Genomic DNA, 22104 nt, shown 5'->3' with positions numbered 1-22104 from the left:
GCACTCGGTTTGGGGGAGGTCCCTCAGCCCGGCCTGTGCCCTCTTGCAGTCTGGGACCCCTCGGGTGATGACCACTTGCTGGCTTAGGCCTGCTCCCCAGGGAATTGGGCCTAAGCTGGCAATCAGACATCCCTCTGGCAGCCCGGCAGCCCTCGGGGAATGTCCACTTGCCAGCAGGGAGCAGACCTAAGCTGCAGTCGGACATCCTTAGCGCTGCTGAGGAGGCAGGAGAGGCTCCCACCACCACTGCTGTACTGGCAGCCATCAGCCTTGCTTGTGGCTGAGCAGAGCTCCCCCCAGTGGGAGCGCACTGACCACCAGAGGGCAGCTCCTTCATTGAGCGTCTTCTCCCTGGTGGTGAGTGTGTGTCATAGTGACCAGTCATTCCCAGTCTTTCTGCTGTTAGGGTCAGTTTGCATATTACCCTTTTACTATATAGGATAGAGGCCTGGTGCACGGGTGGGGGCCGGCTGGTTTGTCCTGAATGGTATCCCAGATTAGGGTGGGGGTCCCGCTTGGGTGCCTGGCCAGCCTGGGTGAGGGGCTGATGGCTGTTTTCAGGCTGCCCGCATCCCCTTCAGGGTGGGGGTCCCCATTGGGGTGCCTGGCCAGCCTGGATGAGGGGCTGAGGGCTGTTTTCAGGCGGGCCAAGCCTGCAACTGAAGTTCCCAGTATCTCCTCTTTTTCTTTTTCTCTTTTTTTTCTGGGATTTATTTACCTTCTGTAATTGAAACTTTGTTGCGGCTCCAGCTCCGAGGCCAGCTGGCTAAAAGCAGTTATCTGGGGTTTGTTTAGCTTCTATAATTGCAACATTGTTGCATCCGGAGCTCAGAGCTGGGCCGCGGCAGGCAGGGAACCTTGGCTTCCTCCATCACTGGAGCAAGCAAGCCTCATGTTCGCTTCAGCTGCCTGGCTGCCAGCCGCCATCTTGGTTGGCAGTTAATTTGCATATCGCCCTGATTAGCCAATGGGAAGCTTAGCGGAGGTATGGTTAATTACCATGTTTGTCTATTATTAGATAGGATAATAAAAATACCTAGGAATATATTTGACCAAGGAGGTAAAAGATATGCACTTAGAAACTAGAAGGTATTGAATAAAGAAACTGAACAAGATACAAGTAAATGGAAAGATATACCATGCTAATGGATAAGAAAAATTAACATTATTTTGTCCATACTACCCAAAGCAATTTACAGATTCAGTGCAATTCCTATAACTATGCCAATGACACTTTTCACAAAACTAGTACAAATTATCCTAAAATTTATATGGAACCACAAAAGACCCCACATAGCCAAAGCAATCTTGAGAAAGAGGAACAAAGTTAGCGGTATGATGCTACTTGATATCAAAATAGCCTATTGAACTCAGAAATATACCCACACCTATTTGGTCAATTACTTAAGACAAAGAAGGTAAGAATATACAATTGGAATTAAGACAGTCCTTCAATAAATGGTGTTGATAAAACTGGATAGATGCATGCAAAAGATTGAAATTGGATCATTTTCTCCTATGATATACAAGAATAAACTCAAAATGAATTAAAGACTTAAATTTAAGACCCAAAACCATAAAACTCCTAGAAGGAAACATAGGCAGTGAACTCTTTGAAACTGATCTTAGTAATATTTTTTAGATATGTCTTCTTGGGCAAGGTAAACAAAAGAAAAATAAACAAATGTGATTACATCAAACTAAAGAGTTTTTGCATAATGAAGAAAACTATTAACAAAATTAAAAGATAGCTTATTGAATGGGAGAAGATATTTGCCAATGAGACATCTGATGAGGTGTTAAAAGTCAATATATATAAGAAATTCAAACAAATTAACACCAAATAAAGAATCTGATTTAAAAATGGGTAGATAATCTGAATAGACATTTCTCCAAAGAGGACATATAGGTGGCAATAGACATATGAAAATATGCCCAATGTCACTAATCATGAAAAAAAATGCAAATTAAAACCACAGTGATATATCACCTCACACCTTTCAGAATGGTTATCATCAATAAATTAACAAGTGTTGGTGAGGGTGTGGAGAAAAGGGAACCCTCATGCATTATTGAAAACCTGAAAATTTCTCTTTATGATCAAGAACAAGACTAAGATGTCCAATTTTATTGCAAACTGGCACAGCCACTCTGCAAAACAGTATGGCAGTTCCTCAAACAATTAAAAATAGAACTACCATATGACCTACTAATCCCACTTCTGGGTCAAAACACTAACTGGGAAAGACATATGCACCTCTGTGCTCATTACAACATTATTTACAGTAGCCAAGATATGGAAGTAACCTTACTGTCCATTGATAGATGAATGGATAAAGAAGAGGTGACACACACACACAATGTAATATTACTCAGCCATAGAAAGAATGAAATCTTGTCATTTGTAGCAATATGGATGGAGCTAGAGGGTATTATTCTCAGTGAAATAAGAGACAATAATGACAAATACCATATGATTTCACTTCTATGTGGAATATAAACAAAACAGGAACAAACTCATAGCTACATACAACAAATGGGAGGGAGTTTATGGGACTGGGTGAATGGATTAAGAAGTACAAATTGTCAGTTATAAAAAGTTAGGGGGATTTAAAATACAGCATAAGAAATAAGTCAATAATATTGTAGTAACTAATCTTATTGGGGTAATCACTTCATAAGTTACATAAATGTCTAATCACTATGTTGTGCACCTGAAACTGATGTAATATTGTATGTTAACTGTAATTGAAAAAAATAAAATATTTAAAAATGCAAAAATAAAATTACACAAAAACACTAGACAAAGAAAAAGAGGTAAGAAAGTTGAATATGTCCATATTCCTTTTCTTATGTGAGTTTCTCCTTGTGGTTAATGATCTTTCATTTCATCAGAAAGCTGTAAAGATTATTACATATAATGGCAGTAAGGAAAATATTAGGGTCATATGTTATACACACTTCATCAGTCCTTTATTTTGGGAAATGGTTCATAGAACATTTTTCATGAATTTTGAGCTATTTCCTATAAAACAAGCCATTGTTTTTAACCTTGACTCTCCTGAATAGACATTGTTTTGTCAAACTAGGCTTCTATCAATGTTGAGATCAAGACCACCATCTAACTATTCATAAACTTCAATAGACTATGATTTATTTTCCCGAAGTTGAAATGTTAATTACAAGGACAGAGTTTTGTATTGCCAATATTGTCTGATAAACATGCCTTCTTTGTATTTTGTTCCCAGTTCCCATTCTAGTCTTCACCATAGTCAATTTTCATTATGTTTTTCACTTGTTAAAAGATCAAGATATGAGACTACTTTATTCACCTTTGATGAATAAGTCTTTTCACAACATACATCAGATATTTTCAAACTGAAGTCATTTGCTAAACTATTGAAAAATAAAATGTGAATTTTCTTCTTTGTCTAGGGGGACTATATATTCTGGGTAATTCAGGGAAGATCATGCCTATTCTGTATCCCTAGGAGACCTGCAGAGTGCTATTAAATTATCTGAGGATGGAAAGGCCTAATGTTTTCTATTATTAACTTCCAAAATGTTTATTATTTACAATAGCAGGAAAATTCCTACAGCTATTATAATCTCTTTTCCTCCCTCACTTTCAGGTCTACCATAGTGCTGTGCCTGATAATATTTTTCAAACACATCCTTAGGGATTAGTATTTATGAATCTCAGAAAATATGTGCAAATTTTATATGCATATGTATAGTTGCATATTTTTGGAGAGCTTTATTAGATTTTAAAAAGTCTGTATGATATCCCTGCTACCATGAGTTAAGAATATTTTTTAATAAAACACAATAAGGTTGCATTTTTAGCATATTAAAACAATATAAAGCATCTGACTAGTTAATATGGCTGGGATAGAACAATGCCTTTGCCAATTATTTATTGTAAATACCATGGTAGGTATATGAGGTTGCAGGTAAAAGTCATACAATAATCTCTTTCTCTTAAACTCATATCTCTTTAGATAGAGAAAACAGATTTTAGACATCCACATAATATTTTAAATGCTTTTTATCTAAGCAAAAAGATTATGTTCTAGTTATATTTGACTCATACATTATATAAATTCATTTTCATGATGAAATTCTTATGTAGTAGATATTTAATACATGACTACTGACATTTAATAAATCATTGCAGAGGGGTTTCAGTTTAAGATCGTGAAATAGGAGGATCCCATACTTACCTCTTCCAATGGACACACTAAATGTTAAGCTACATATAGAAAAACTTTCTCAGACAAAAAACTTGAAAACTAGCTAAATGATTCCTACACACCTGGTGAATGAGAGAAACACACATGGAAGAGGGTGGGAGAAGCTGAGACAAGATTTTGCCATATACTCTCTTCCACATTGACTCAAATCTGAAAGGAACTCACAAACCTGAACTTCTCCCTGAGTTGCAAAGTTTTTGAATCCATCATCTGGCATCCCATGTTTTAGTACCTGCATCTGGAGCCACCAAAATATCTAGTTTTGAAATCCAATGGGGCTTGCATCCATGAAGCGTATATGTTTTAGGTAACTGAGATGCTCTTCTTGAAGGATTCTAGCATATGGACTCACTCACCTCAGGGACCAGAGCAGTCAGTTGGTTGAGAGGTGCCCAAACTTTATCCTATATAATAAAAGCCTAATATGCTAAGTCTCCAACTGTTCATTTAAACACTCACTATGATGTGCACTGACCACTAGGGGGCAGATGCTCTGACCAGTAGTTTAGCTTGCTGCTGGGGTTTGGCCTGGAGCCCTCCCACATTCCCTCTCCGGCCCTGATCATGCACCGGTGGGGTCCCTCAGCCTGGCCTGTGCCCTCTTGCAATATGGGACCCCTTGGGGGATGTCAGAGAGCTGGTTTCAGCCCAATACCTGCAGGCCAGGCCGAGGGACCCCACTGATGTACGTATCCATGCACTGGGCCTCTAGTATGAAAATAAAAGGCCATTGGGTGCTATCATTGTGTCATCTCTCTACCTTGCTCCAGCTTGCTGGTATCTCCTGAAATTAGCTTGTATTCTCTTCTTTCAACTTAATTTTTGCAGCTGCCACCCAGGGAACACCTCTAGCAATTCTATTTATGGGTATTTTTCTGAAGGAAATGATAACACTAATTTTCAAAGTTATATGCACCTGTAGGGCCACTGCAGCATTATTTCAACATGTCCATGAAGAAAAAAGTAAATGTCCATTGATAGATGAATGAATAAGCAAATGTGTTAGATAAATATAATATTATACATTCACTAGAGGCCCGGTGCACAAAATTTGTGCACTGGGGGTGTGTGTCCCTCAACCCAGTCTGCACCCTCTCCAATCTGGGACCCCTTGGGGGATGTCTGACTGACAGTTTATGTCTTATCCCGATCCCTGAAGGATCAGGCCTAAACTGGCAGTTAGACATCCCTCTCACAATCCGGGTCTGCTGGTTTCTAACCACTCGCCTGCCTGCCTGCCTGATCGAACCCTAACGGCTCCCCTGCCAACCTGATTTACACCTAACTGCTCCCCTGTCAGCCCAATCACTCCCACTGTCTTCCCCTGCAGGCTCAGTTGCCCTCAACTGCCTTCCCCTGGCAACCATCTTGTGACAATGTGGGGGCGGTCATCTTGTGATGACATGGGGTGGCCACCTTGTGATGATGTTACCTCTTTATTATATAGGATATAAAGGAAGGAAATCTTCCTATTTATGATAACATGGATTGAACTTAAAAACATCATGCTAAGTGAAGTAAGTCAGACAGAGAAAGATCAAACATACAATATGACCTCACTTACATATGAAATTTAAACCAAAACAAAGCTACTCAAATTCATAGCTACAGATTACAGACTAATGGTTGCCAGGGGCAGGGTTGGCAAATAGTTGAAAGGGGCCATAGTATACAAAAATCTAGTTGTAAAATAAATTATTCATGGGGATGTAATGTACAACATGGTGACTTCAGCTAACAATCCTGTATTATGTGTTTGAAATTACTTGAGAGTAAATATTAAACGTTCTCATCACAACAAAAATAATTGGTAACTCTGTGGGATGATAGATGTTGATGTTAACTAGTGTGATATGGTGATCATTTCACAATATATACAAACCATAATATTGTACACCTAAAACTGATATATCAATATATTTCAAGAAAATGTATTGTTGGAGAAAACCAAGATGGCGGCATAGGTAAACACCGGAAATTGTTGCCTCACACAACCACTTCAACAATACAACTAAAAGACAAAATGGACATCATTCAGAACCACAGGAAGGCTAGCTGAGTGGAAATTCTACAACTAGAAGGAAAGAGAAAAGCACACTGAGACTCAGAGGAGGTGCGGAAGTAAAGTGCAGAGGTACGAATGCACACGCGGAAAGGGCTGGCAACTGAGGACACAGTTGTATTTTTCAATCGGGAGGGAGTCTTAAGCTCCCGACTGCTCTGAACTCCAGTTCTGCGTGAGTCTCTGGGGACCCAGACTCATAAGGAACTCAAGGGCGGCTTTCTCTCACAGGTGCTTACAGCGATTATGGAGAGACTGAGAAGCAGGGCCTCTTAGGGTAGGACTGAGGATCAGCCATAGCTGATTGCTCTGCCCTGTTCATCCCCTGAGATCTCGCCCCACCCAAGCTGTGCACAGAGGCTTTTGCATATGAAAGGCCTGGCCCTTTGCAATCTGAAAATTACCTAACAAACTGCACCTGGGTCAGAGAAACCCAGAACATACAAAAGAAGGCACAAGGCCCCACAGCAGCTTGCATTGTGTCACAGCTGGGCTCCTGCTGGGTAGCCTCAGGCAGAGGCTAAATTAGCACCTCCTTAGATCCAAGAGCCAGTGTACCCAGTGGTCAGAGTGGGACCATCCAGATTACAACTCCTCAGAGCCATAAGGGACACACTCAGGGGGCAGACAGTGAACACCAAAGCCCCACTGAAGCAAGTCTTGCCCCATAAGGGTGTCCCCAGCACAGAAACTCTCCCACTGCAGACACAGCTGATTCTCACAGCCAATTGACCTGGAGGTCAATTCCTCCCAGTGATACCTACAACAATCAAGGCTTAACTACAACAAGACTGTGCACAAAGCCCATGAAGGGGTGCACCAAGAGTGTCTACCTCTGGTAATTGGGGAGGCTGAGCCACTGGGCCCTATAGGACACCTAGCACAGAAAGCCACTCTATCAACACAGGGAAGCATAAAAAATGCAGAGACAAAGAAATAGAACACAAATGACAGAAATGGAGGAAAGAAAACTACTGGATATAGAATTCAAAACCACGGTTATAAGGTTTTTCAAGAATTTTCTAGAAACTGCCGATAAACTTAGTGAGACCCTCAAGAAATCTAGTGAGACCCTCGAGGTTATGAAAAAGGACCAACTAGAAATTAAGCATACACTGACTGCAATAAAGAATATTATACAGAGTTCCAACAGCAGACTAGATGATCGCAAGAATCAAGTCAAAGATTTGAAATATGAAGAAGCTAAAAACACCCAACCAGAAAAACAAAAAGAAAAAAGAATCCAAAAATATGAAGATAGTGTAAGGAGCCTCTGGGACAACTTCAAGAGTACCAACATCCGAATTATGGGGGTTCCAGAAGAGAGAGAGCAAGATATTGAAAACCTATCTGAAGAAATAATGACAGAAAACTCCCCCTACCTGGTGAAAGAAATGGACTTACAAGTCCAGGGAGCGCAGAGAACCCCAAACAAAAGGAATCCAAAGAGGACCACACCAAGACACATCATAATTAAAATGCCAAGAGCAAAAGACAAAGAGAGAATCTTAAAAGCAGCAAGAGAAAAATAGTCATTTACCTACAAGATAGTACCCATATGACTGTCAGCTGATTTCTCTACAGAAACTATGCAGGCCAGAAGGGAGTGGCAAGAAATATTCAAAGTGATGAATAGCAAGAACCTACAACCAAGATTACTTTACCCAGCAAAGCTATCATTCAGAATTGAAGGTCAGATAAAGAGCTTCACAGATAAGAAAAAGTTAAAGGAGTTCATCACCACCAAGCCAGTATTATATGAAATGCTGAAAGGTATCCTTTAAGAAGAGGAAGAAGAAGAAAAAGGTAAAGATACAAATTATGAACAGCAAATACACATCTATCCACAAGTGAATCTAAAAATCAAGTGAATAAAAAATCTGATGAACAGAATAAACTGGTGAATATAATAGAATCGGGGGCATAGAAAGGGAGTGGACTGAATATTCTCGGGGGGAAAGGGGTGCGGGGGGTGCGGGAAGAGACTGGACAAAAATTGTACACCTATGGATGAAGACTGTGGGTGGGGGGGTAAGGGCAGAGGGTGGGGTGGGAACCAGGTGGAGGGGAGCTAAGGGGAGAAAAAAGAGGAACAATTGTAATAATCTGAACAATAAAGATTTAATTAAAAAAAGAAAAGTATTGTTAATGCAAATTTCTCTACATATGAAACACATAGCTTTTCTACTTAACAGATCTCTGTTTAAAGCAGAATTGGGATTATTTAGTTAAACATATTCTTTAAAAAATTGTGATTCAGTCTAGAACATGTACTATTTACCTCAGTGCACAGAAGTACTAGAATACTATTTCTAGATTAAGATATTTTATCTCTTAATGTGGAAAAATGTTGCTGATTGGAAGGATCTACATAAATACGGATACATTTTCAAAGTTTGAGGCAATATTTTTTACTTAGGAAATGTTGTGTTTGAGGATTTATAATCTAGATCAGAATACTCTAAAGTACCATCTCTTTTCAAAAAAGAATGTTGCCATGTGGATGTGGACTTGAATATTTTGATGTGTACATACTACTTCTAAACATGTGAATGGTTTCTGAGTTTAGAGTCGTTTGCTGTATAATAGTGTCTTTTGGTTATGTAATGCATTTCTGACAGAGCACTTATATTTCAGCAATAGTCTAAAACATTTTCTTTACTTTGAAATGGATAGTTTTTGAAAATGATGTGCTAGTGAGGAAAAGTGTAAATGTTCCAGGAAAGGTACTGTGTATAACATTTGGTTTTTATGTATGCATTTTGCAGTATTCTAGTGGTTTAAACATTATAATTGTTAGTGTACATATATTTATAACAAAGCAAAAATTATTCCCTTATACTGAAAACAAGAACAGTGTCTTTACACAGATTTTTCCACAGAATTCAAGTATGGTAGATATATAGATGGAGGAATAAGCCATTAAAAAACTAATAAATACTCTCAGAAAATTTACCCAGAATAATTTTCCTTCTAAACATTCCCATTATAGACAAGCCCTTAGACAATAGCATCATTAAAATCTTGTACTCAGTGAAAATTAAGTGTCCTTTATATTTAACTAGAGGCCCAGTGCATGAAATTTGTGCACTGGGGAGCAGGGGGGTCCCCTCAGCCCAGCCTGCACCCTCTTGAATCAGGGACATCCCTCTCACAATCCGGAACGGCTGGCTCCTAACTGCTCACCTGCCTGTTCGCCCCTACTGGCCACCTTGCCAGCCTGATCACCCCTAACTGCCTCTGCCTGCTGGCCTGGTCACCCCCAACTGCCCCCCCTGCCAACCTGGTCACCCCCCAACTGCCCCCCCCCCGGCATGGTTACCCCTCACTGCCCCCCTCTGCCAGCCTGGTTATTCCTCACTGCCCCGCCCTGCCGGCCAGGTGGCCTCACACAGCCTGCTGCTCAGTCTTTTGGTCATCCCTCACTAACTCCCCTGCCGGCCTTGTCACCCCACTCAGCCTGTCCGGTCGTCTGTTCGGTCATCAGTTGGGTTGCGATGGCTCTTGGCTCTTTATATATATAGATAATTGAGTGGTTTATCACTTTTAGGTCTTTGGAAGCCAAATGAAAAGGCTATCAGTTCTCTCTTATAGTAAAGAAGGTTATATTAGGGGTGCTTTCTACCTGGAATTCCATCTGGAACAAAGTGAAAGAATCATTTCAATTTTTGTAATATAACCCTGAGTGTTAATTTCCTGTGTAAAATTCCAGTGAGTGAAAAATTATTTTGTATATCTTTAAAATATAAAATTTCAAATTTAGACTTTGTGATGTAAATTTTTTCCCTCTGGGTATAATAAAATTGTTAGGGGAGGGGATAGGGCAGAGGTGACACGCGAACTCATTTTTTTGGTTGATTTTTCTTTGTTAAATTGCATTTAAATATATAAAATAAATATCAAAAATATAAGTCTTTGTTTTACTATGGTTGCAAATATCAAAAAATTTCTATATGTGACACGGCACCAGAGTTAAGTTAGGGTTTTTCAAAATGCTGACACACTGAGCTCAAAAGGTTTGCCATCACTGGGATAGGGCGTTAGAAGAAAAGCAGTGATGTTAAGGAAGTAGCATATGGGGATGCTCCAGAATTTTTAAGAAATGTTTGGAAATAAGAGACTTGTTTTAAAGCTGCTTGCATTTTTTTAACATACAGATTATTATTTTGTGGGGTGAGAGAGATTGATAGTGACTTTGGAGAGTAGCTGAAGCTAACATCTATTAGAATATTGTGGTGCAACTTTGGGAGAAAAAAGGAATCTAGGTCTTGGAATTGCAAGCCATATATTCAAATTTTAAAAATTAGTTCTCAGCATAACAATAGAATACATACCTACATTTAATTATATCACTGTGAAATTTCGCAACACCAATAATTAAGAAGAGAGTTGAAAAGCTTCCAGAGAGAAACCAAGTGAAATAAAACTAAATTAAATGAAGCTAAACAAATTTTCTGGAAGAGAACAAAAAACAGACTGTTATATGTCTTCCCACTAGGGACACTGGATGTTTGAAGACAAAGGAAATATAAATTTTTAACTGAATACATTGATCTTACCTTGGTTAAAACAATTGTCTTAAAGGTACTTGATAAACTTTGGGAATAAAATATTATGCTTGTAAAATACAGATACTTAAAGTCTGTAACCTCAGGAGCAAGCAAAAACAGACTGCTATTAATATATTAGACAAGTGCAAAAAGGAACATTTAAATTGCAAAACATTTTATTGTTCATTTAATCTATAGGCAATTATAGGGAAATAAGTTCATGAACTATCTTAATCTTACTTGGGCCTATAGAAAGAGCTTAGGTTTTCTATTAGTGGAAAAATAACAGTCTCTCATTTTTAGTTTTTCAATATTAAAAAAACCAAAAAACAAAAACACAGCCAAATGGTTGTTTAAGCAGATTTAAATCTAAATATGACATGAGACTAGCTTCTTGGCACTATAGCAGTATTTTAAAATATCATAAGAGAAAAGAAACGTTCATCTACAATTCTCACCAGAATAATCTATCATTTAATTGCTAGTATTATTTTAAAGACATTCTTAAAACATGTACGCTTTCTTAGGGATATATTTGGAGATCTATTCCAGGACAACTAGGAAACAAGTCAGGTGCATTTTGTAGAACTCAGGCACAGACCAGTCAGCTTGGATGCCAGCAGGTGTGCTGTAGCACTGGTTCAATAGTTAGCTCTGGATCTGATCCCGAAGGGCAGTATGAGGAGGCAAGGAAGTTATAGGATGTTGAGGTCAGCCTGCCTATATTGGGAGCACTATAAACTGCAACAGTGGGAGTGAGAACTTTCACAGGGAGCTCCCTGGGGAGTGGGTTGATATAAAAGGTGAAGGGGGACTTAAGGTAATTTATAGCACGGATGGCAGGATTCCCTTAAGGTCATTAACTGTCACCTATATTACATTCATCAATAGCTTTGTGTCTAAATTTCTTCATCTGAACAGTTAGGATAATAGGATTATGGTAAAAAAATTAAAAGAATCATTGTATACAAAGCAGTAAGAACAATGTGTGACAAAGGGATAAGATATGAAGGAATGATGGAGATATGATAATGAGGATAGGATTTAGAAAAACCACATTCCATTAGTATTTGGAAATACCAATTTTCCAAAATATGGAATCATTGATGGAGAATAATGAGTGTCTACTTGACCTTGATCCCAGGTGCAATGTCCTCTTAGAGGACCAGGCTTATATTTTTTCCAGTGGACAAAGGAATACAATTCTAACACTATCTGACTCGATATTAAGGAAGACTAATAAAATCAGACAAATGACTCAAAGGCAAAAACATAGTGAAGTCGTACTGAATGACATTTAAACTCTAAGATTAGACTTCTGCAAACTAAAGTTCTTTAAGAAAAATTAACAACAGTAGTGACACTCTGGACTATCCCTAATAATATTTCTGCAGCTTTGACTGAGAACAGAGCTAAAGAGAGGGGAGAAAAGAAAAAGAGAAAGTCCTCACACATCTGCTTCAGAACCCAGACAAATTTATATAGGGATTTTAAGGAGTGTTTATTCTAAAAATTGTGTTGTCTGCTGAAGAAAGATTGGGTTGATTTCTGCTGGAGAAGTGTATTTTCTTGGGTCAAAGGCAGGAGGGGATTAAAGTTACCTACAGAAGTTTGTTGACTGTGATGAGTTGACCACAGATTGGCTGACTTATCAAAATGTTAGGCAGCTGTTAAATAATTTGCTTTCAGAAAAATGTTCACTGTAATGATCTGTCATTAATCAATTAAACATGAAATCAGTTATGGTATTGCTTGTCATGGTTAAATAACTGCCATCAATTAAAAAGTTTTAAACCTCTTTTGGTATTCACTTACAATCATTGGTATAGAGGACCTCTTTACTAAAACTGTGAGCAATCATTAATTTTATCACCTTGACCTTGTAGATCAAGAGATGCCCATGCTCTAGCCAAGTGGAATTAGTTTAATATCGCATGTTTTCTATATAAATGGCCCATTTTCTCCTCATCCACTTATTCCTGTTGATCTGCATAGATTTCCTCACCAAGCCCTCTCATTCCCAAGATACTTCAGAAATTTATCACTGCAGTTTATTTCTTAAGCACAGTGTGGGTTGTATTACCTAAACTTGTTGATCTCAAGTGCTATTCCCATTTTATTCTAAATACTAGAGGCCCGATGCACAAAATTTGTGCAAGAGTAGGCCTTCCTTCCCCCCGCTGCTGGCATTGGCTTCTCTCTGGCACCCGGGACCCAGGCTTCCCTCACAGCCATGGCTTCATCTGGAAGGTCGTCAGGAAGGATGTCAGTCTAATTAGCATATTATGATTTTATTATCCTACTAGAGGCCTGGTGCATGAAATTCGTGCACAGGTGGGATCCCTAGGCCTGGCCAATCAGGTTCCCCACCTCCCCGCCTCCCCCCCTCCTCCTTCCCTCACCACCCACATCCACCACCACCCACCTCCAGTTCCCCATCCCAGCCCGGGGCCCAGCCCTAATAGGTGATCGGGGCCTGACAGCTAGGGGGAGGGACTGGGAGGTTGGCCAGCAGGCCCTGATTGGGCCAGGGCCTGCAGGGCGAGGGTAGCTCCTGCATTGAGCATCTGCCCCCTGGTGGTCAATGTGCATCATAGCAACCAGTCATTCTGGTCGCTTAAGCTTTTATATCTACACTAATAAAAGAGAAACATGGTAATTAGTGTACGACCGCTACCCTTTTCATTGGCTAATCAGTGAGTATATGCAAATTAACTGTCAGCCAAGATGGTGGCCGGCAGCCAGGCACTAAAGCGAGCATGAGGCTTGCTTGCTGCGGACTCCAATGTTCCCCGCCTCACTTGCCGGCCTCTCAGCTGCAACTCTAAGCAACTATGTACTATGTTGCAAATAAGAAGGTAAACAAAACACCAGAAACCGGCCGGACTGAAAGCCAGCGGACCGAAACTTTGTATCGATGTTTTCAGCAGCAAGGCCTCAGAGCTAAAGCTGGCCCAGAATAAAAAAAAAAAGAAAACAAGGAGCGGTTGGAAGCTTCAGTCACTTGCTTCCGGAAAACAGCCCTCAGCCCCTAACCCAGACTGGCCAGGCACCCCAGTGGGGACCCCCACCCTGATCCAGGACACCCTTCAGGGCAAACCAGCCAGCCCCCACCCATGCACCAGGCCTCTATCCTATATAGTAAAAGGGTAATATGCCTCCCAGCACCGGGATCAGCAGAGCAGCGAGGCTCCCGGCACCAGGATCAGCGTGACAGGGGGCAGCGCCCAAACCACCTGATCGCCCTGCGGCTCTGTGTGTGACAGGGGGCGGGGCCACAACCTCCCTATCTGCCCTGCTCTGTTCATGACAAGGGAAGGCGCCCCAACCCCCTGATCAGCCCTGCTCTGTGCCTGATAGGGGGGAGCTCCCCAATCCCCTGATTGCCCTGCGGCTCTGTGTTTGACAGGGTGCAGCACACCAACCCCCTGATTGGCCCTGCTCTGTGTGTGACAGGGTAGAGCCATAACCTCTCCATCGGCCCTGCCCCAAGTGTGACAGTGGTGGCGCCCCAACCCCCTGATCGGCCCTGCTCTGTGGGTGATAGAGGGTGGCGTCCCAACCCCCCTCCATGGGCCTTGCTCTGTGTGTGACAGGGTAGAGCCATAACCTCCCCATTGGCCCTGCCCTGAGTGTGACAGGGTGCAGCGCCCAACCCCCTGATCCGCCCTGCTCTGTGTGTGACAGGGGGTGGTGCCCCAACTCCCCTATCGGCCCTACTCTGTGAGTGACAGGGGGGAGCTCCTCAACCCCCTGATCGGCCCTGCTCTGTGCATGACAGGGGGGAGCTCCTCAACCCCCTGATTGACCCTGCTCTATGAGTGACAGGGTATGTACCCCCAACCCCCTGATGGGCCCTGCTCTATGAGTGACAGGGGGCAGCGCCCCAACCCCCTGATGGGCCCTGCTCTGTGCGTGACAGGGGGTGGCGCCGCAACCTCCCCATCGACCCTGCCTTGAGTGTGACAGGGGGCAGTGCCCCAACCCCCCAATCGGCCCTACCCTGAGCGTGACTGAGGGTGGCATCTCAACCTCCCGATCCGCCCTGCTCTGTGCATGACGGGGAGGCGCCCCGACTCCCCAATCGGCCCTGCTCTGAGCCTGACCAGGGGCTGCACTTAGGGATTGGGCCTGCCCCTCTGCCACCTGGGAGCAGGCCTAAGCCAGCAGGTCGTTATCTCCTGAGGGGTCCCAGACTGCTAGAGGGCACAGGCCGGGCTGGAGGACCCCCCTCCCCCCGCCCCCCGAGTGCACAAATTTTTGACACCGGGCCTCTAGTATAGATATAATAAAAGGCTAATATGCAAATTGACTGAACAGTGGAAGAACTGGTCGCTATGTCAGTGCACTCTCACAGGGGTAGCGCTGCTCATCCAGAAGCCAGGCGGTGGCAGGAGTCCCACCTCTGTGGCAGCGCTAAGAATGTCCGACTACCAGCTTAGGCCCCTTAGGGGAGCTGGCCTAAGCTGTCAGTTGGACATCTCCTGAGGGTTCCCAGACTGCTAGAGGATGCATGAAGGCTGGGCTGAGGGGACCCCCCTCCGCAGTGCATGAATCTTTTGCACCGGGCCTCTAGTTATAGATAATATAGAATACAAAATATTTTGTCTGCTATGTATATGTTTCTGTTTTTTGCTCATACATGTTTCTCCATTCCCTCAACCTTTAATATCTACTCATAATACAGATGCATCATTTATGTTTCACTATTTTAAAAGAAGTTTAATTAGTTAATAACTATATCTTATTTCTTTTTGGGATAGGTGGAAAATGTATGCTATAACATTTTTCTCTCAATTTGACTGATTTATTTTGGATATATTAAGTATTTTAATCATTGCACAGCAGAATAATAAAATACTGTAGCAGAGATTGATAATTACCTAGTAAAGATTGATTCTTCTTTAAAAAGAGAACCCCAATTTGAGTGCAGGTGTCTGCTAAAAGCAATGTGTCTCCCTTAGCTGCTTTTTCCAACGAGAGAGGTAATTCACTGGATGGAGTTTTAGGAAAACGCCTTTGAAAGTGGGTTGTCTACTGTCTCATGATCATTTGCTATTCCCTCTTCTTTCCTTTTTATCTTTCCTGGAATGGGGATGTGATGCTGGATCTGGAGAACCAACTTCTGACATACAGACTCTTAAGATGCTTAAATAAGAACAGTACCTTGAACAGAATATAATACCACTAAGCCAGCCCTATACTGCCTTCCTCTAAATTTATCCTTAATGATAGGGGATTAACCCTACCAATTAGCTCAAATAAAGTGTGTGAATGTGTGTGTGTCTTAAATGCAGTTTGCATTCCTAAATTTTTAAATAGCTCTGATTACATGCTATGGCTATACTACATAATATCAACCTATACATTATACTCACAAAATGATAATAAATTGTATTATTTTACAATGATGGAACTCAGTAGTATTATACTAGAAAAAGACACCAGGAAATCTATAATTACAGGATAGATATACCTATAAATATATCCTATAAATATATATAGGATATATATTTATATACCCTCAGCCCAGCCTGTGCCCTCTCGCCTTTTATTATATAGGATATATCTATCTATCTATCTATCTATCTATCTATCTATCTATCTATCTATATCTATATCTATCTATCTATCTATCTATCTATATCTATATCTATATCTATCTATCTATCTATCTATCTATCTATCTTTCTATCTATCTATCTATCCATCCACACACTGAGTGGCCAGATTATTATGACCACCTGACGTTTGTAGGCAAATTAGCCATACACTGCATCATATGGGATATGGAAGCCGAAGGCTTGTTAGGACACCTTTGCTGTCAGCAATTACCAAGATAAAAACGTCTCCAATTCACACAGGAACACAAGGATTGGATAGTCGAGCATTGGAAAAAAGTCATATGGTCCGATGAATCATGTTTCCAGTTGCATCATGCAAATGGCAGAGTGAGAATATGGCAGAAACAGCATGAAAGCATGCACCCACATGCATGAGTACAACCCTTCAAGCTGGTGGGGGTAGTGTTATGGTTTGGGGCATGTTTTCCTGACATGATTTGGGCCCTTAAATTCATGTGGAACAACGTTTGAATAGCACAACATACCTAAGTATCATTGCTGATCAAGTTCATCCTATCATGTTGATGGCATATCCCAATGGAGATGGCTTCTTCTAACAAGACAATGCACCATTCCAGGGTGCTCGTATTGTGCAGGAGTGGTTTCAAGAGCATGAGGGAGACTTTACCTTGCTTAGGTGGGCCCCACAATCACCAGATCTCAATCCAATTGAGCATTTGTGGGACAAAGTTAAAAGAGCCATCAGGCAGCTGGTTCCACAACCATCAAATGTCAGAGAACTAGACAGTGTTATTCATCAGGCATGGTGTCAGATTCCTCATATCACCTTTCAACATCTCATGGAGTCAATGCCAAAAAAGAATCGCTGCAGTATTGAAGGCAAAAGGTGGCCCAATGAAGTACTGATGGGGTGGTCATAATAATCTGGCCACTCATAATAATATATATACCACATTCAAAGGCTATTAAATCTCATTGTTTACCCATATCTTCAGAAAAAAATCACTTCTACTGTCCTGGTAAACAACCTGCTTCCCTATTTATAATTGTCTGGCCCTCTAGCAACTTCAGCGCGAAATTATAGCTAATTTGCCTATAATCGTCAGGTGTCATAATAATCTGGCTACTCAGTGTATATTCTACAATGAAGGTATATATATAAACTTTATTTATCAAGTGTTTAAATATCTTATTTTGGGTGTCAAGTGGCCAGGATAGTGTCTCTGATCTGTATAGTCAAACAAAAAATAAAATGAATTCATACTGGTGGTTAGTAATATATGGGCTAAAAATACAGCTAAACTTCTCTCCTTTTAAAACTGTTTTAGGCATCATGTAGACATAGTGGATATATTATACTATGGAAGATAATAATGATATACTTTTTAATGATTTTTAATGGAGAGGACATTGGGATCTGTAGTCATGAAAAATGCAATCACCTTTGAAACTGCACTATAACAAGAGATACAGTTTTGCATTTATCATCCTTCTACCAAGAGCAAAATGTACTCTTAAGTGCTTCTGCTTAACCAACCTTAGCATAATTTAATTTTGATTATTAATTTATTATTAAAATGCTAAATATAACAAAAGAGGGACATATTTTATTGAATATTAAGGGACCTTCTGATTAATTCTGAGCTATAAGCTTGCTGCCTCATCTTTTTCTTGGCATGACAACCTCTCCTTTACCTTATGTAACATTGGTTACATGAGGAAGTTAAGCCAAATCTTGTTGTTTTTTTTATCTCTGCACTGAGCTTTCAGGCCTCCTCATGCTTCTTTAAGAATTCTCCACGTTCAGTTTATTTGAACACTTAAATGATTATTAAATATATAAACAAATGGTTAAGAAAATATATAGTGTCCCCAAAAATGTATACATACTTTAACAACTGATAGCTCAATTTTGAAAATAAAATGTATTTTAATAAACACTGAATTTATAATTATTCAAAGTGTGTGTAATACATTTTTGGGGACACCCTATAATTACGGGCATTTGAATTGTCCCTGGGTCTAAAATCCCATCACAGGTATGTTAATTTAGGGGGCATTTATATATATAAAAGGCTAATATGCTAAGTGTCCCTCCAACTGTTCGCTATGATGCACACTGACCACCAGGGAGCAGATACTCAACGCAGGAGCTGCTGTGACACACACTGGCTATTTACAGAGAAATAGCACTGTGGACCTGGCACCCACAAAGCAACACTCAGCTTCCTCCAAGTGGGACACAGGCCCCACCACCACCCTGGAGCAACAGCCCACCAAATCGCAGCTGATGTTGCTAAGACCTCATGGCACAAAATGCAGCCCACAGCCCAGCCCAGCCCAGCCGGGTAAGGGTGGCTGTGGGCGCCAGATAATGACATCACATAGCAACGCCCGGATTATTCTCCCTAGCAACTAGCCTTCTTGGAGTTTCTTTAGCCCAGGAACATGACTTTCTTTATAGCAAGGTGGAAACATTTTACACTGTAACCAAATGTCTGTGAAGCATTTTCCCATGCCTCATCTCATTTGATCCTCACAGAAGTCCTGGAGTAGGTAGATAGGAGACTCGGTGGAATCCTATTTTCTTTTCATTAGCTGGAAAACGGAGATTTAGAAAGCTTAGAAACTTGACTTGACTGAAAAGAAGTAAGAAATGGTGGACCTTGAAAATGACTTCAGGTTTTCTCACTGTGCAGAATATAGTCAAACACTGCTACAATTAAATATCTTACCCTTTGTTCTCCCTGCATGATGTACAATAATAATCTGCTTCGTGTTGATATTTACTGCTGTGTTGCTGACAATTACCTGAAAGAGAAGTTGGGATGCTTCACAGGGCTGGTAAAAGTTTAGTTACATCAGAAAGCAGGTTTAATTAAGCAAGTTTATTTTATATATCTAAAAGGCTAAGTTGACTTGGACATGTGCGATACATATAAAGCTCTCACTGGCACCAATTGCATGCGTGTGTTTCAATCTGTCATTGTTGATCGTGAATTTGGTTGACACTTCTATTATAGAGAAAGGGCGAAGAGCGATATTAAAATATTTCTTCTAATTAATTTCCTTTAAAAGTGCATGAATCTGTGCACCAGGACACTAGTTATATTAATAAATGAGCATCCACAATGACACTGGCACACTTCTTGCTAAGATGTGGATCATCCTACCACAGGTGTGACTTCAGTATGGCACTGTGGCATTCAGAACAGTGTCTATGACAGAAGAGCAGAGTTCTAGCTTTGAGTCTGTGTGTATAGTAACTTTTGGAAGTTGAGAAAATTCAGACACTTTCTGGATGTAGTTTCCATAATGTAAAAAAAGATGTTGACATATATGATGTTTAAAGTTTCAACCATATCTGGAAAGCAATGAAGTTTATGGGAGGATAGTAGAAAGTTATTGTTCTATTCTTAATACACTAGAGGCCCAGTGCACAAATTTATGCACGTGTGTGTGTGTGTGTCCCTCAGCCCAGCCTGCACCCTCTCGCAATCTGGGACCACTGGCTTCTAACCACATGCCTGCCTGATCACCCCTAACTACTCTGCATGCCTTCCTGATCACCCCTAACCACTTGCCTGCCTGCCTGATGGCCCTTAACCACCTCTGCCTTGGCCCCTGCCATGGAGGCTTCATCCAGAATGATGTCCAGAAGGTCGTTCAGCTGTCTGGTCTAATTAGCATATTACACTTTTATTATTATAGATTTTCCTTGCTGGCCATGTTTGAGCTTCATCAGTTATCTTACTTTCTTGTGTTATAGCACAGCCACTAGGGAGAGCATAAAGAATGTTGGCTTTAGTATCAGAAGATTAACAAAGAACTGGACTGAGGAATAGTTTTATTGCTTACTGCCCGTGTGACCTTTAATGAAGCAATTAACCTGCAGACACTCATTTTATCATCTGCTAAATGGAGATTACTATTTCTACAGATCTTAGCAATGAATGAGATAATTTTTCAAGGCAGCTAATAAAGTGGCTGGCACATTGTATGAAGTCAATAAATATTTAGCTAATTACAAGTTTACAGATAAACTCTAACATGGAATACATTGGTTTATTATGATTCATTGTTATGTAGCTTAAATGACTTTATCAAATTCCAGGAGAGCAGGAATTGTGTTTTTCATAATATGACACCAGTACCTTAAGTTATGTTTGTCCTTAAAAAAGTTTCCTTACTGTAATTGAATAATATCAACAAATGAAGACTAAGTGGGACAGCTTGTATATTTTATTAGGGCAGAGTCTTAGAAAGTATGGATGATTTAAGACTGTACAGAGCCCTGACCCAGTGGCTCAGTTGTTTAGAACACTGTCCCATACAACTAAAAGGTTGTGGTTTCAATCCTTGGTTGAGGCATATATGGGAGGCAGCTTATTGCTGTTTCTCTCACATGAATATCAATCTCTCTCTCTCTCTCTCTCTCTCTCTCTCTGTCTCTCTGTCTCTGTCTCAAATCAATAAAAAGATATCCTTGGGTGAGGATCAAAAAACAAAAAAGACTGTACAAAAATGTTACTAAAGGATGTCTATGCTGGGACATTTGAAGAAGACATTTGTCTTCTATGCAGATAATTGAGACACACATTTCAAAGGAAAGGAAATACATCAAGGTTAGTAGAATGCACTGAAAACAAAATTATCCTGTTTTATTTCTGGTTATCCAAATAGGTTTGGGATTTTCATTAGAGGATGGAGAAGTTGTTGTTACTGCTTCTTGTGGTTTAAATTCCATATAATTTATGACTATAAACTAGAATCAAGGCAAAGTTTTTTTTCTAATAATTTCCATTGAAATTTGGATGAAATTAAATATATTTTAAAATGTATTAATTTTTTATACTGTTGAAATTAACTCACTTTTTGATCTTCTGCCATGATGTATTTTATACTAAAACATCTATAACTTTCTTAGACTTATATTCATTTTATGGTCACAGTTCTTTTGTTTTCAACTCAACTACTCAGCTAGGAGATTTTGTATTGTAGTATATATTAATTGTTATGATTATCTGACACACAGACCAAATGTAGACATCTGTGAAAAGTGTTTTCTTGCTCCTTGGTCTCCTAAACATCAATAGAGTAACAACCAGTATTTTCCAAACTAACCTCTACGCTTTGGTTATCATGACAAGTTGTGCTAAACCAGCTTTTCCTGCTGTCCTAGAATCTGATTAAGTCACCTGAGCCACTTACCAAGGATTCATAATAAACTAACATACCCCACATTAGGGTTTATCTGTATGTATTTTTTAAAAATCTTCACATGAGGATATTTTTTCATTGGTTTTTAGGGAGAGTGGAAGAGAGAGAGAGGGAAAGACAGAGGGAAACATTGATGTGAGAGAAACACATCAATTGGTTGCCTCCTGCATGAGCCCTGACCAGGGCTGGGGCCAGGAAGGAGCATGCAACCAAGGTACATACCCTTGACCCAGAATCAAACCTGTAGGCCAGCATTTTATCCGCTGAGCCAAACCAGCTAGGGCTATCTGAATATTTTAATATCTGGTTTAGCACAGATGGATGTCAGACCAACATTTTTTCCCCTTTCAGTTATAGTTACTATTTCCATTTTTATATCTGAAACACTCAGTTATTTATTCTGGTCTACTTTAAAAACTTTTGAAGATCCATGA

This window comes from Myotis lucifugus, unplaced genomic scaffold (assembly GCF_000147115.1).
Source record: "Myotis lucifugus unplaced genomic scaffold, Myoluc2.0 scaffold_135, whole genome shotgun sequence".
Taxonomy (NCBI): domain Eukaryota; kingdom Metazoa; phylum Chordata; class Mammalia; order Chiroptera; family Vespertilionidae; genus Myotis; species Myotis lucifugus.
Note: the sequence above shows the minus strand (reverse complement) of the source record.